At 39.9% G+C, this 16,114-nt stretch overlaps 1 protein-coding gene across 4 annotated transcripts in view; it reads left to right on the plus strand.

The window, feature by feature from the left end:
- RARB (retinoic acid receptor beta) overlaps positions 1–16,114 on the plus strand; it is a 324,037-nt gene that overhangs the window by 98,224 nt on the left and 209,699 nt on the right. The window lies entirely within an intron of this gene.

Raw genomic sequence — 16,114 nt, forward strand, 5'->3', positions numbered from 1 at the left:
TGTTCACTGGCTCTTCTCTGGTGTGAAGCAGAACTTATGCTACTATTACTTCAATAATTGATTCTGGTCTTCTGGTGAGAGTAGGAGAGGAGTCGTTCTGTACACACACTTGACAATTTGTGTTCCTAGGAGGGTTTATATATATATATTTATATATCTACACACACATGTACTCTTTATATCTCTATGTGTGCCAATTATATGTGTATCCATATATATTAATAAGTATTTATATTTATAAATGTATGCAATTTGTATATTTTTATACAAATGTAAATTAGTAGGTGTTTTTCTTTTTACTTAAACACGCTTTTTGAACAAGACTTCTTATTGTGTTTTTATCATACATAGGAAAACAAAAATTCCTAACTGCACAAGGGCCCTTTTACACCAGCTGGTAGCACAGAAATGCTTCTAAATAGTAGTATAGTATTTTACACCCACTATAATGTCTTCACAGTCATGTCAATGTAAAAGGGCAGAAGTTTAATGTGCACTTAAGAGTTGTAACTGTGCAAATTTTTCTGCTCAAAATGGGAAGGGGAAGCAAGGGAGCAGGTGCATCACTCAACCAGCCCTTTTTTCCTCTTACTCTCCTTAAACCTTGTTGTTTCCTACAGCCTCCTGAAGAGCTACCAACCAGTGTTAACTCAGATCTTGTTTGTGGGTTATGCAGTCGTGAATTTTGATGGTTAACATAGGACTGTTCTTGTTTAATGACTTGCCTCATATGTGGTTCTTTCCTGGGCTAATGTAAATAATTGGTGTTTTTATGATAGAAATAGTGTCTGAGAGATATGCCTTTCTGTCTCACTTTGGTCTGTCCTGCTTGTAGTTTTATTAAATAGTAAGTGCTAGGTTTTGTCTAGGAACTAGAAGGATGAAATCTTTTCATGCCTGCGATATTATTGGTATTTAAAAAAAAAGAAATAAGAAAAAAAATATCTGTTTGAGCCCAAAGTTAAGTCCTTTCCACGTTTTACAGTAGCTTTGAAATGAAAGGTCTCTTCACTCTGCTTTATTTGCATTGTTATTAAGGAATAGCATGCTGTAAAACTATGAAAAAAACTCCTGTTGTGTCCTTGAAAGCAAGACCTCAAGACTCTGTCCTGCTGAAGGACTTGGAGGGAATCATCTAACTAATCAGCTATTGACTGGACAGCAGGTGGAGATTGCTTAGTTTATTGATAAATCATCAAACAAGTAGATGAAAAAAAATGTTAGTGACTAATCTGTGTGTCTCTGTCTACTTTAAACCTTGAATTGTCTTCTGCCCTTGTGGTTTTGTGTGCTCACTTAAGTTGGCAAGATTTTCATGGCAATGAACATATTTCTAGAGCCAAGCCATTTCAGAATGCGACCATCTTTGAATAATTTGCATTGCTGTTGCAGGAAAAAGTAATACCATGTCATCATCACTGAATAAATCTGTCCTGTTCCATTGCTCCTCACCAGGAGTGCGCATCCATAGGTTTCTGTGCTGTCTCCCCTGTAGGTTGCTTGTGCCCTCCTCTGTGGCTCAAGGAGGCAAGAGATGTGTATCAATTTGCATGATAGTTCAGCCTTGTAACCTGGAGTGCAGTGGCTGCTAATGTGTTTTTTGGGTAGGTTTTTCTGCTTGTACAGATTAATGACCCGATTCGGAAGCCGTTCTACATGCTGGACTCCTGCTGATTTCTGTTTGTGCAGAACTGCAAGGGAGGCTAACTCTGAGCATATATATCCTGGCTAATTTATTTAGGGTCCAGTCCTGGTGCCCAACCAGAGTTGAAAAAATAATAAACTGGCCTTCACACTTCCATCCTTCTTTCTCTCATCTTGAGGCAGAGATTTTTCCTATCTGCTGAAGGAGGTGCACTCTTAGTACTGTGGGCATGGATAGAGGTTTCTGTGGACCTCTGATACTACTCCAGGCACAACTTCAAGCTACCACATGGCACACAGTTTGGAGACAAGAAGTGAATATTTCCTTCTCCCTAAGTTGCCATGCCATGAGAGTGGCTGCAGTATTTTGAGGGGAAGTTCAGCATTTCCCCAATGCATTTATAGCACCTTTAATCTGCACCTTCAAAACACTGTAGATTTTCTTGAAGTTCAACAATGGAAGAGTCTGTTCCCCTTGTTGAGGCCTTTGTTTGGCATTGTATGGACTCAGCTCTCAGGGGAGCAGGTCCATGGCTTAAGGAATGATGGTTTTGCCTGTAGGTGATCCAAGAGTAGCTGTGTTGTCACTCTGTCAGTGTCTAGAGGGCTTCACCACCTGACCCCATCCTCAGCAGTAGATATGCATCTCCAAACTGTTTACTGCTTAGTGACTGAACTATAAGTTTTGCTATTAGAAATCCTGTATTTTTGTCTCCTGGAAAGAGTAATGGTCCTGAAAACCCATAGATACCTTGTTTCCAAAGAATTTAAAGATCCTTTTCTATCCATATTGAACAGCAGTATACTTGTACCTAAATCTTTCCTGGCTTCTTGACAATACACTTTTGAGGAGCAATTCTTCCTTGCAGAAGGAAGTTGTTCAAAGTACCTTGGAGATTTGTAATGCTGGAAGTAGCCAAGGTGAGGATGGATTACTAGGTAGAGTGCAGGTGCGTGTTAAATGCAATTTGTCACATGGATGCCACCCTCAGCTATGTGGGTGGGTTGAGAGATGCCTACCTAAAGCTTTAACTTGCTCAGTGAACACTTAATTCAGAGGATTTTCAGTTTTCACTGCTTCTAACAGCATTCTGCAGTCGTAGTTTCACAAGATTAGCTATTCTTGAATAGGTTTTCCATTGTGTTGGGTGTAGGCACATTGCTCTGCAGAATCACTCAAGCATGGATGCCTTTTTTCCCATCTAGTTGTTTCAACAACATGCCTGTTGTGACCGCTGAGAGATTATCACTGCCTGGTAGGTAGTATTGTATCTTCTTGTGGGGGATTTCATCTCTAGGTTTACTGCACACATTTATGGGGAAGACTTCTGTTGTGAAAATCCTTGTGCGTCTCCACCATCTCTTTTTTCAGCAGCACTGGACAGATTCTGATTTTACATGTATATTAGTGTGACACTGTTGAGATATCAGTGGATTTATGTGGTGAAATCCTTAACACTGAGTTATCTGATTTTGTAACTTGCATTTGGCTTGTACTGTCTCCCAAGAATATCTATTTGCGTTTTTGTCAGAGACTTCAGAGGCAGTATCTTTTCAGATATGAAAAGTAACAGCAATACACTACATTAGCAAATCCTCCTACAAGCTTCTTCTGTTTCCTCAAACTTTATGCTTAATAGTTGCTGGTAAATATTCTCTCTCTTCATCAAAGTAGCTTGTAAAGATCAGTGATTTTGAAGAATTCATACTAAAACTGCACAGATCTGCTTAGTTATAGCTGCTAATTGACTGCAATATGAGAGGAAAAAGAGGATGTATAAATCTGCAAAAATACTGCAAAAAGTTGATAGGAAAGTGACTGTGATTTTGAAATGACGCTGTGTCTTTTTTGGTCATGGGTGGGTGAGACCGGATTCATTTAATGCCAATAGCAAAGCGTCATTGTCTTCAACTGGTCTGAGATTGTGCTGTAATGGGTGTGGTGAGAGACATTTGACATTTTCACTTTGATACCTGAAACCAGCACAAAAAAAAAAAAGTAAAATACTGTGGTTATTTTTTCTGTTACCACGTAGACTGTACTTCTGTTTTATTCCAAAGTTCAGCTCGTCCCTCACAACTGAGCTGAAAAATCAAATACCAAATCTGATACACTTGCATTCCATGTGGAAAAGAAAGCCTGGATTTGGAGTCAGACCTACCTCTGAATAAATAGAGTCTGCTTTTTTAAACAAACCTATGCTGATTAATAATGCACTCCTATCCTGTGCCAAAGTAAATTCTGCATAAGGGTAGTGAAAAAACACATGAAACTTGATAATCTGCGGTGAGTTTTAATTTTGGTTGATGTGAACTTGAAATTTAGGGGCTCAGAATTATACTAAAACAGTAAAGCTTAATCTGCTGCTGTCTCTAGGAATTGCTGCATTTTGCACGTTTCTTCTGTAGGTTTGTGGGGCTTTTGGTTCTTCCAAGAAGAAAACAAGTCCAAAACTTGATTCCTCTTTTTCTTTCCTCCCTGAGCAAAATCCCTTTAGTATAGAAAGGAAAAAGCAAAGAAGTGTACCAGTCCATAAGCCATTAATGCATGTTGTTTATAATGTGTAGTTAAAGTGTTTTTCTCCTGGTACTGGCACTTATAAAGCCAGATGCAAAGCCCGAGCAAGAAAGGGGATGCAAGTCTGGGCTTGAGCATCGTGGGGAGACTAACTGGTGATGGTCTCTGTTGGGAATTCATGCTTCTACTGAATTCCTGAGCTTTGAGCATGGCGTTATTATTGGCTTTGTGAAGTCTGGATTTTGTTTCTTTGTATTGAGGTGTGGATCCGCAGTGAGACTGCAGTGGAAAAAGCTGTGAGTTCAGAAGAGTAAGGGTAGTGTGGTGAGAACATGGTGGTAGTAGTAAGAAAAATGTGTACTTTGAAGTGGATGTAAACATTTAAAAAGGGATACGTTTGCAGTTCGTGATTTTTCATGGTTGGCCTGAATACAAGAACACTAATGCATTGTAAAAAGACAATTTCTCTAAATACTGACAGCACCATCTTCGGTGGAGGTGAGGAATCATTTTGCAGCTCTTCATATTTTGGTATGTCAAGATTGACCATGTTTTGTATTTATTCAGGAATTATTGCAGTGTAGCAAAAGGTGAAATTTTTGCTACAGTGTGTAATCAGTTCATCTGTTGGCTGGTGGATCAAGCTATGCAGAGAAGCAGTTAAGACATCACTCTCCTCTTAGCTGTTTGCATTAGTTTTGCATCCAGCTGCTTTGCCTCGGCTAGTGCCCAGTTCTGTTGTGCTCGACTCAGTAAATCATGGCTAATAAACAGCAATTTGTTAATGCAGTGACGTACAGAAATATGGCAGCATATATAGGGCTATGGCTTTTACATGCTAATGAGCTCTCTGTTCGTTATTGTATAATTCTTCCCCATTGCCTTTCTGTGATGGAAGTGCTCTGTTCACAGCTTCTGCCATGTGCAATGTCCCCATGGAGACCGTGTGCAGCACACACCTCCCTTTTTTATCTAATAAGTTCCTAGATGCTTATAGAAGCTTCTCTGAAATATACTGTGAAAGATACTACTGAAATTAATACTTTGAAAGATTACTTATTACAAAGAAAATAGTGATTGATGATATCAAATTTGTGGGAGCTGGAGAGAGGTGAGGGGCTAATTTATTATATTGTGACCTTTAAAAGAATATATTCAAAGAATTTTTTTTGGCCGGGTGAGGATGCTGCCTGTCCTATTTACATTCCTTTTCTTCCATCCTAGAATTGCTTTCTTTTGTTATAGGAGGCTGCTGTACCTACATTATTGACTGGTGAGGAATCCAAGTGCTAAGTTTGCAGTTTCTGTGAAAGCTGTTTGGTTCTGATTATATCCAGTTCAATCTGTTCTGTAACTTCGTCTCCTTTCCTATTTACTGTTGTATGCCTTTATTTATAAATATCTTTTTGTGCTCTTTTTTTTTGTATGCTTGGCTCATAAAATCACAGCCAGAAGTACAAGCTTTATGACTATAAAACAAGTCATGCCTACCTTGTAGACTGTGTCATCTGCTGTGATGTTGTATTCTATGTATTATCAATTTTACTGTAAGAGGAAAATTAGAGTATGCATTTTCCACATGAAGAAATCAAATGTAATCTAAATGCAAACCACAGGTTTTATTGCACAGTAATATTTGATAGCACTGCTATTACTAATCCCAGCATGACAAGAAACACAGCATAGTTATGAAGTTCTCAGCACTCATATTTTAATGGTCTTTTTTTGGTTAGGAAAGCCACAAAGCCAGGGCAGATTGTTTGCCAGTTTTAGTCTCAGACTTTCAGAAATGTTAGTGGAATATTGTACATTTTTACAAATCATTTCAGGTCTGACAGGAATTTGTAGCCTCTCTAATTTCCATGAAACATTATTGAGTAGTAAAAATAAAATGAGATAATTAACCATATCCAATAAATACCTTATTATCAGTGCATTTGCTTCTGTAGGGTACTTTATGTGGAGTTCTAAATTTTTTTTTTTTGCATTTAGGGTTTTAGGATCTATAATCACGGAAATAAAAGATGAATGATTGTATTACAGTAGAGTGCATCCACCTCCCATGTGAGGAGCATACTGCCACTGGTCTTGTAGGTTATTCAGAACTATTAAGGTGACAGTGAATGAGCTCCCTCCAGTCAGTTTTGGTCACATTTGGTAAAAGTGTCACAACTGACTTTATAATACGGTGGTAACCCAAGAATATTGTGCAAGTATGCAGTTTGGGAGTGTTGAGTATGATGACCCATTTGCAGATGATAAATAGTATTGAGTATAAATCCTCAATAGCTATTGGGAGCACATCCTGAAATCAGAACCGTGGTCTTCTCTAATAGGTGCCTGGGTTGATACTTAAAGTGAAGAATACTACATATTGCATTGTTGTTTCCATTAGATAAAACTTTCTTACAGACCTCTCTTTTTGGGCCAGGGATCTAAGCCAGGTATGTTGGACACACCAGACCAGGAGAAAGTCAATGCTGCTGCACAGGCAGGCACTTCCTGGGGGCTGCTCCCTGCTCTATGGGCATCAGTTCTACAGCTGTTCCTCCAGTATGCACTGTAACCATAAATGGGAGAGGACAAGGGAAGACAGTTTAATGGGGAAGTGAGGAACATACCACCGTTTGAAGTCTTTTCTTTTATATAAGTAGGGAATGGTGCTAATCCATGTTTGGGGGAGATAAATACATGCCCTGTGTTTGTGATTGGCCAGACTATATGATGATAGTGGCTTCTTCCTTTTCTGTATATAGATTTGTTAGCTGTACTGAGTTAATGATGCCTTTCTATCTAGTTAGGGCTTTTTTTGCCTTTTCGTTTAATCTGTTACTGTCTGGGCATCCAGTCTTGTTTCTGTTACGGGATATTAGCAAGATACCTGGAAGGAACTGGCTTGCTTAAGTGATACACACTGTGACTTAAGATAAAATAAATCAAATTCTGAAGTAATATCACCAGTACTTATGAACATGCTCCTTTGATCATATCTGGTTGATTCAATGTTATTTACTTTTGGTGATAATGGTTTGTCTGTTTTATCTCCTCTGCTCTGTCAGTAGCTTTGACTCTGCCCATATTGTCTCAATTAATAATGCTTTTAGCTCATTGATTTTATTTTCCAGCTGGCTGAATTTATCTGTACAACTTTGCATTTGTACGGTTTTCCCAAATCTTCCTTGCAGATGCTCATCCCTTTCTTCTTCTGAAGGAAGCTAAGAAATGTTAGTTACTCCTGGTGCCAGTGTCCAGTTAAAGGAAAGAGGGGTTCTTGAGAGAGTTAAGTTCTGTGTGTTCTGCTAAAACTCTTTCCTCAGGAAAAAGTTTCCTTTACTTTCAAGAAGGCCATGGTAGTGCATTGCTCTTCTGGATGTAGTTACAGCCAGCCTTTAGGTTGCACTGATCAAGATAAAGTGCTGGACCACACTAGAGTTTGTTTTGTTAGTTTGTAGTATTAGCTTTGTGAGTCAGAACAGAGAAAACTCAAACACTGTAGGTGTGGGTGTGCATGCATGCATCCTTTGTGCTGGGTGTAAGTTAAACCAAGGATTTTAGATCTTCCCAGCCCAGCATTGTTTTGGTGCTGGAAACCTGGAAATCTCTGAAATGCTGTGTAGGAGGCTGCTGAAAATGTCACTGTGGGCATTATGAGGTAGTATCCAGTGACCCTTTCAGTCCTTCTGAAACTGGTCAGTTCCCCGAAATGTGAATTCCTTTTGGAAAATGCAGCTGACTCTACAGCTTGATTTACACACTTACTAGCTTGTTTTTATTGATACCTTCTAAAATACATACTCCTCATGTAGTCTTGCTGGTAGGTGGTTGTAGGACCAAGACACTAGTTCCCAAAAAAGTAGTGTACCATATACAGATGTGCTATTTTTAAATATACTTTAAAATGAGTTTTTTATGTATTTTATCCAGAGTTACAGGGGATGTTGTACCTCAAAACATACTTTCAGAGCCTACATCTCTTTTACAGACACCAAACCTTTTTTAAAAGTCTTCTCTAATTCTCATCTTCTGTAAAGCCAATTTTTGGAGTGTTTTTTTTTTTTTCCCTCCTCCTCCCCCCCCCGCCCCTACACTTTGTTTTGTGTTTGTTTTTTTTACTTTTCTGTTTTTCCTTTCTTTGCTGTTTTATATTTCTTTGTATTCTGGGTCTCCTGTGTTAAGAAGAGGGAATAAATGAGGCAGTACATAACGTGATAATATCAATTTTTATTTCAATTCCTGATTAACATTTTGAAGGTAAGTTCAGCAGGTAGTGATTATAATCAACGGAGGATGTCCAGAATACAAGAGAAAGCAGTACTTGATTACACCAGTTTAGAGTTTTACAGTTAAAAGATATGAAAAAACACAAATAGTCCCTCTGGGAAATGAAATATAATGGAAGTGTGGTTATTAAAAACGAGCTATAATGTACACTAGTTATTACCTATTACGGTAAATCACCACAAGATGCAGGAAACATATCAGATAGATAAAACAGCTGTCTTGGAATATGTCATCTTATTTTCCAGTAGATACTCTTTTTCTTCTTAGACAGTGAATTGATTTGGGGTGTGGAATTCATTTAGGAGCATGTTCATTGCCCTCTTCAGAATGGCTATTGAAATCAAGTGGTTATCTGTGCTGAGCTGTAAGTCATGTTCCCCCGTACCCCCAGGACAGCCGCTCCGAGGGGCAATCGTGTGCACCAGGTACTAATAGCTATTAGTTACTTAGAGTTAATGATGTTGCCAGCCTTGAGTATTTCACTTATCTTAAAATGGAAGTGCATGTTGATTTCCATTTCACAAATGGAAAAATTGAGTCAGATGGAGTTCAAATGACTTTCCTGAAGTCACTAGCAAATCACTGTCAGATCTGGAGATGCAATCCAGCTGCCCTCTCCCCTGTGCCCTGTGTGTTATGTACAACTCTGAAGTGCCTGAGTAAGTAATTTTGGTTCATTAATGCCTTTCTACTCATTTGATAAAGATATGAGCAACTTTACAGCTTTTCAGGGTCTTTCATTTCACTGGCATCTGCCAGTGCCCTCCCTGTTCATCACACACATCCAACACAGCTTGATTGAGTTACTACCAGCTGGATCAATCGGGATCTTGCAGTTCTGATATTCTTTCTGTTGTCATGTCCTAAGCATTGCCTGAAATAATTCTTAGAAATTAAAACATTACTTTTATTTTGTGGATTAGAGAGAAAGAGGTTGGCCTAAGGAGGGCATCCAACTTCAGCTGGTGACTTTGTGTAAATCTGTTGTGATTCCAAGTGTGCAGTGATGCTAACTGAGTCAGCTGTTATGTCAAGAATTCCTTTGATCTGCTAAATTAATATGGATTAATTAGATTAATTAAACAGAAGATAACTAAAGATGAAGAAGGAGGTCAAGAAGAAAATTATTGGCAGTTGTAGCCTTGTGCTGGGTTAGCCTTGGCTAACAGCCAGTTACCAACACGGCTGCTCACTCCTGCATTCTCTCATGAGATGGAGAGAAAATAGAAGGAAGGTGAGAAGATTTGTTACTCAAGATAATGACATTTTAATCATGACAGCAAGAGCTGTACACGGAAGCAAAGCAAAAAGAGTAATTCATTCTCTACTTGAAATCAGCAGGCAGACATCCAGCTGCTTCCTGGGAAGCGTGGCCTCAGCACACATGGCAGTTGCTTGGGAAGACAAACACCATGACCATGAGCATTCCCCCTTTTCTCCTCTGTTTCTTGAGCGTCCACTGCCAAGCACAACATGATGTGGTCTGTAGTATCCCTTTGGTCAGTGCAGGTTGGCTGTCCCAGCTGTGTCCCCTCCCAGTCTCATGCCCTCTTCCAGCCTATACACTGGAGTGGGATGGTGCAGGGCAGAGTGGGCACAAGAGGAGGTCTTGCTGCTGTGCAAACCCTGCTCAGCAATAATAAAAACATCAGTGGGTTATCAACTCTGTTCCAGCCAAGGATTCAAACAAGGCACTGTATGGACTGCTATACCAGCAAGACCAATACAGCAACTGAACATGGATTTACAACACTGAAGGGTTGAAAGAGTATTTTACTTTGGCAGACTGCTAAAAAAAAAGCCACAAAAACCAACCAATGAAAAAACCAAACCCCCTTTTCTAAGGAGTGAACAGCAGCAGGCTAACAATAGCCATTCATAACAAAATTGTTGCAGAGAGCATTGAGTAAATTGGACATGAGCAAATTTCCCACAATGAATGGAACTTGGTCTGTGCATCTTTGGGAGTGGGGTAAGGAAATGGCACTGTCAAAGCCTCTCTGAAACACCAGATGCTGTAATGGCAAAATAACCATGGATAGCTGGAAAGACACTGGGATTACAGAATACGAGGGTTGTGCCAAAGGAGGATGTATTCATTTCTGAGAAGAGAAGCAAAGGTGAAATTGGTAAGAGACATTTTAATTAGCTTATGTGCCAGTACGGTTTTTGTTTGCATTTTATTAATAACTTGATCCATGACAAGGTTATGGAAAAGCCTGTGTTTGGGCAGCTAGCAAGAGAAAGCAGTGGAAAAAGCCTATAACTTATTTTCAGGCACTTACTTAATTAAAATACAAAACAGGCAATATGGTCTCTGGATTTATTTTTCCCATGTAGACTAGAAGCAATAAGCTGAGATTGCAGAACAAAAAAGGTATACTTGCACCTTTTTATCTGGACCTTTGAGCTGCTTCTTCTCTGGGATGGGTGTAATCCAGTCCCAGCTTTAAGATATTGAGCGATGTATGTTTGCCTAACCCTAGGTGGGAATTCCTCCCTCAGGAAGCCCTTAAATCCTAATGGGAATAGTAAACTCTGAAGTTTGTTGGTTTACCAGTGTGTCTTTTCAAGTCTCATTGAGGTGAGATGTAGCCTCTGGGACCCCTTATGTGGTATACTCATCTCCTTCCTAACTAACACATAAAAAGAAAAAAAACCCAAGAACCTAGAGTTGTTTCCGGGTGCTTTTGAAATATTCTTTTCTGAAGGAGTTATTTCTGTCTCTGTGAGTTTCCATCTGACTGACCACATGAGCTCTGGTGGTCTCATTGTACCCAGATCTCTCACTCTGGGTGGTGCCTCAGTGCCTAGGGGGGCTTGCTTGCTTCCAGCCCTGTGTGAACCTCTCTTAATTGGCAATTTCTGGCTACAAGGGTAAGCAAGAGTTTCGTGGTCTCTGCAGCTGGGATTTCTGTCCCTTGAATCTTGGGTGCTGATAGATGCAAGTGGAATATAGGTAACCTTCAGATGAGAACTGGTCTGGAGGTGTGGAAAACTTAACGTTGAAAAGTGTATACACTATTTTTAAATTCCAGTTTTTCTTGGGATTCCTTTATTGAGCTTTTAGAAGCTGCCATTGCAGGGGTTACTTCACTTGATGTTTACAAACTTGGCTCATACCAGCTTCATACCAGCTGCTTGGGACTAGAATGGGTTGGCAGCAGCAGGAATGTATGCTCACCCCACTGACCATCCCTTCCTGTCTGACACTCTAGACCCTGGCAGTCCCGATGTACTCATGCTTTATAAGTAGTAAAACCAGTGATAGATGACATATGATGGTTTTAAAGGTTAATTTTGTAATTAATGAAATCAAATAAAGTTGGTTTGTCTGGGGTCTTTTTGCTAGCAGGTTTAAAATAAAGCTTAAATCAACAAATCTAAAAATAAATACTAAGGTTTTTTTGCCCATAATTGTCTTTATCATAATGAAATGTAAAAACTATTTCCCTCCTGCAAACAAAGCAGAAAACACTTCAGTTTATTTATAATATGAGAGAGCTGAACTTCTAAAGTCTGACTAAAGGCTGTTCTGAACTAGAAACTGCAAAATTGAATTAGTATGAAATCCAGTTATAATGTGTACAATTAATTAAAATATATTGCAACTAAAACCAGCCTATATGGAAACATGTGGGACACTTGTGAGGGAAGAGCTGTGGTGCAGGCCCAGGCTGAAGGGATGAGTTCTTTGTGTCTGAGGACATAAACCCTCTGACAGAGCAGCATGGCTGTGTGTGTATGAGCATTCAGAGATCATCGTGGATGTCTGGGTGCTGTGTACTGGCTGCAGTTGGTGTGGAATGGACTCGCAGGGCTGCTCACACAGGAGGTGGCCATGAGAGATGTGCTCCTCAGCAGAGTTCTGCTGGCTGGGTGGGTGCTTTAGGGCAAGGAGGCTCCAGTGTATCCTGGGGACCCTGCTGCTTGAGGGCTGCAGCTGGACCAGGGCACAATTGCCATTGTTCCCACGAGCAGCCCTGGCTCGGTGCGAACCCTCAGCTCCCTGTGCTGGTTTGGGTGGTCAGGGGCCAGATGTGGAACTGTGTGCTCTGCACTAACACCTCTACTGCTTCAGGCAGGGGTCAGCCACAGCCCACACTTCCACCATTGCTCCTGGGCTCTCGTGTCCTGCACAGAGGATGCTGCCAACAAAAATCTCAAAACTGCCCAAGCTACAAGCAGAAGCGTGTGCTGAGGTAGTGTCTTTTATTCGGTCGCTGGCGTTGGTTGCTGCCGTGTTTCTGTGACTCTTGCCTGTTCATTTTAATAACCGTATGATAACAGTTGTAAAAAGAGTCACTATAAATAGAGAAAATCATGTTAAGCAGTCACAGAAGGGTGAATATCCTGAAAAGCTGTGAGCTGGGAGTCAGTGCGCCGCTTTCAGAAGTTCCTCCTCCTGAACTGTTGCCACGCACAGAGGAACACACACCAGTGACTGTAACATTTATAGTGTATTTTTGTTTCCAGAATGTGTTTTGTTTTCCATTAATGGGCTTTTATATTCTCCCTGATAATTAAATGTATGTACTTTGCTATCCTTTTGATCCTAAAATGAAGCGTGTAGTGGGGAATATGCTGCTTTTACTGCTCCTTTCTGGAAAGATCAAAATACTGTTCAGAAAACCTGCAGAGTTTATGAGTTGGGTTTTTCTGGTTTGGGTTTCTTTTGGCATTGTAATCTCTGTACTGTATTATGCTTCTTTATTTGGAAATTTATGGGGAAAATAGTTTTATTGTTCGTTAGAAGTTTAAAGATCTTATATATGTTCATTTGGTAACCTTTGATTTTTGCCAGTCACTGGAAGGATGAGGTGTTTACATGTTTAGTGAAGAGAGGCCCTTTATTCAAAATGCTAATTAGCCTTTGAAACCAAATAGGTGTAAAATCTTGCTAAATGTTTTAGATGAGCTTACTACTCCCCTGAACTCTCTCCTTCCTCCTGCTGCCTGCTGGATTTCCCCTGTTGTCTTTCAATATCTCCTCTTGCTCTGGTCCTTGGAAACCTCCAGCATGTGCAGCACCCTGGTGCTCAGCAGAAACCATGGATAAACCTCCCCATCCCTCTTCTTTCACAGATAAACAGAGAGCCCAGGGTGTGCACTGAAGTGGAGGCACACTTTGCCACATAGTGGTTTTCTTTTTTTTTTTTTTTTTTTTTTTTTTTGCATAAAGAAAGGAGGTCTATAAGAAGACCTAACAATGCCCTTACTGTTCTGTCAGAAACTGCCTGGCTACATCTTGTTTTATTTGGCCCTGGCTGAATGGCAGTTTCATTTATGTTTTGGGTGTTTGGCAGATATTTCATCTTTGTCAAACTTCACTTTTAACATTTGTTTAGATTACTTGTCACAACACTTTCCTTTTTTTTTTTTCCCAAACTCTTAAGATTTCAGTCAGCTTGACAGTGCTCAGAAGTGGTTTCTAATATTTTTGAACTTACTCCTTACATGTTGCTCCTTTAGAGACATACCAGTTAAGCTGGTTGATATAAAGTTTCTTTTTTGTACTTTGATGATAGTGCAAGACTGTTATTTTGAGCCCCTGACTCTCCTTGATGGTGGGGTAAGCATCTTTTAAGCCCAGTGAATAATGAAGAAAAGTATTACAGTGACAATTGTAAAATCCTGAATGCATCCATTTTATTCCATCTTGCTTTGTGTTTAAGACACTTTGAGCAGCTGTGTTGAGGGGAGCATTTCCCCCCCCCATTCTGTCTGATAGGTGATGGTATTTGCTTTTTATACCCGTGAGGAGTTGAGGGGCAGATCACATGAGAGCATGAGCTGGCCCCTGGATACAAACCTGTGTCTGTTTTTTATTTGCCCCATGTGATGGCTTCATTTCACTGAATTTGTTTGGAAGGCCTGCAGTAAGAAATGAGGGGGATATGTGTGAGAGACTTCCCATCCCTCTATCAGTGGCTGGCATTCAATTCCTCTTTCAGCCCAAATCTCAAGCAGTGACCAGACTCTTAGTGATTCTGCTGTGTCCTTTGACTAGGGATAGGTGGAACTGAATGGGAGAACGTAATTTTAAATTAGACTGGGCAGCCTTGAAGTATACTCACACCGTGCGTAAATTTTTACTTATGAGTGTTTATTTTAATTTTTATTGAAAGGAGTGTTTAAAAACTTGTTCAAAAATGAAAGTTATGAAGAATAACCCTATATAGCCTTTCCTTGTTCAGGTATTCTGTCAGAACTGATTTGAGAGGGCTGATTTGCTTATGCTAATGTTATTCACAGCAGTAACTTTTGGAGGATTGTCACCGTCCAGATCTGTGTGAACTAATGCACTTTTTTGCAAAGTTTTTTAATTTAGAAGTTACATTTCTGAGCTGCAGATGCTTTGGTTTGGCAAAAGGCAGCCTACCAAAAGTGATGTGATTGCTGAAATAATTTAGTCTAATACTTGCTCATGCTCTAGTCGTTTCCATGCTTGAGCTGACTTGCAGATGAAGACGTATGGACATGCACGATGTGAATACATTAGGAAAAATTGCGAATGTTCAATCTTCTCCAGGAATCCTGGAGACAGCCGGCAGACTTCAGCCAGCGTGGATGAATCCCAAGTGACCCTAAAGCCAACCAGGGGTCAATGGATGGGGCAGGCTGCCAGAGAGCCAGAGTGTCCCTGCTCATCTGGAGCTTCCCCATTAGCTGTTTGCTGTGGCCCAGCTGAGAGCATGGCAAGCAGGCTGGTAATGGCTTGGTGTTTACAGAGTTTAAGAGTTTAAGTTTACTTGGAGATGCAGATACAGGTTTTGGACAGTTTGGGTCCATATTATTCCCCTTCTGCTTTCCTTTGGAATCTGGCATTGTGTTTGCCCCAGGAGAGAATGGAGTCCTCTTGGTAGTGTTTATCTGTCAGCTGCTATTATTAATTGATGTAATTGTTTCTTTACTAATATTTACCTAGGTTTTTAACATGGAAGTGACTATACAGATAATTCTAGTACAATCTTAGTAGAAAGTCAATGTCCTAATTAGAAAAACGACTTGGTACTCTTGACTTATTCAAGAACTGATTTTTTTTCCTGCCCTGAAAAGTGTTTGCCCTGAAATCTAAGGAAGTTGTTAACTAAGAAGGGTGACATTTGAAGAAGTGTATACTAGCAATTAAGATGAACAAGTAAATTTGACAAAAGAACTAATATTTGTCCTGAAGGAAACCTGAAACATTTGGTGTGGGGGGAAGGAATTTTGGAGGCATTTCTGCCTTCTCCAGGCTGCTTTCTTAAGAGTCACTGCAGTAAAATGTGTTGAGGAAAGCAGACCAGAAGGGACTCTAGAAGAAGGTGAGTTAGATCCACCTAACTTTTCTTTTACTATGGTGTACTAGGTACTGTAACTACTCAGGATCGTCCAGGGAAAATGTGAGAGTTGTTTAAAAGCAGAACAGAATATTATTTTAAACAGCAAGCTGGTGATGTTGAAACTCTGTGTCTCTAAATTCTGCTAGGGCAAACAATTTCGAGGATTAAAAACATATGGGCCATAGATAGAGAAGATATCTACAGTGCTTGGGGTATTATTTAGTGCTATTTGTATTATTCAGGCTAGCAAAAACAAACAAAAAGACGAGAAGAAAATCTCCTGTTACAGGGCATAAGCCATCCAGTAGATGATGTGAGTTGGAAAGAAATTTTATGGGAAAGTTTT

Source organism: Catharus ustulatus, chromosome 1 (assembly GCF_009819885.2).
Source record: "Catharus ustulatus isolate bCatUst1 chromosome 1, bCatUst1.pri.v2, whole genome shotgun sequence".
Taxonomy (NCBI): domain Eukaryota; kingdom Metazoa; phylum Chordata; class Aves; order Passeriformes; family Turdidae; genus Catharus; species Catharus ustulatus.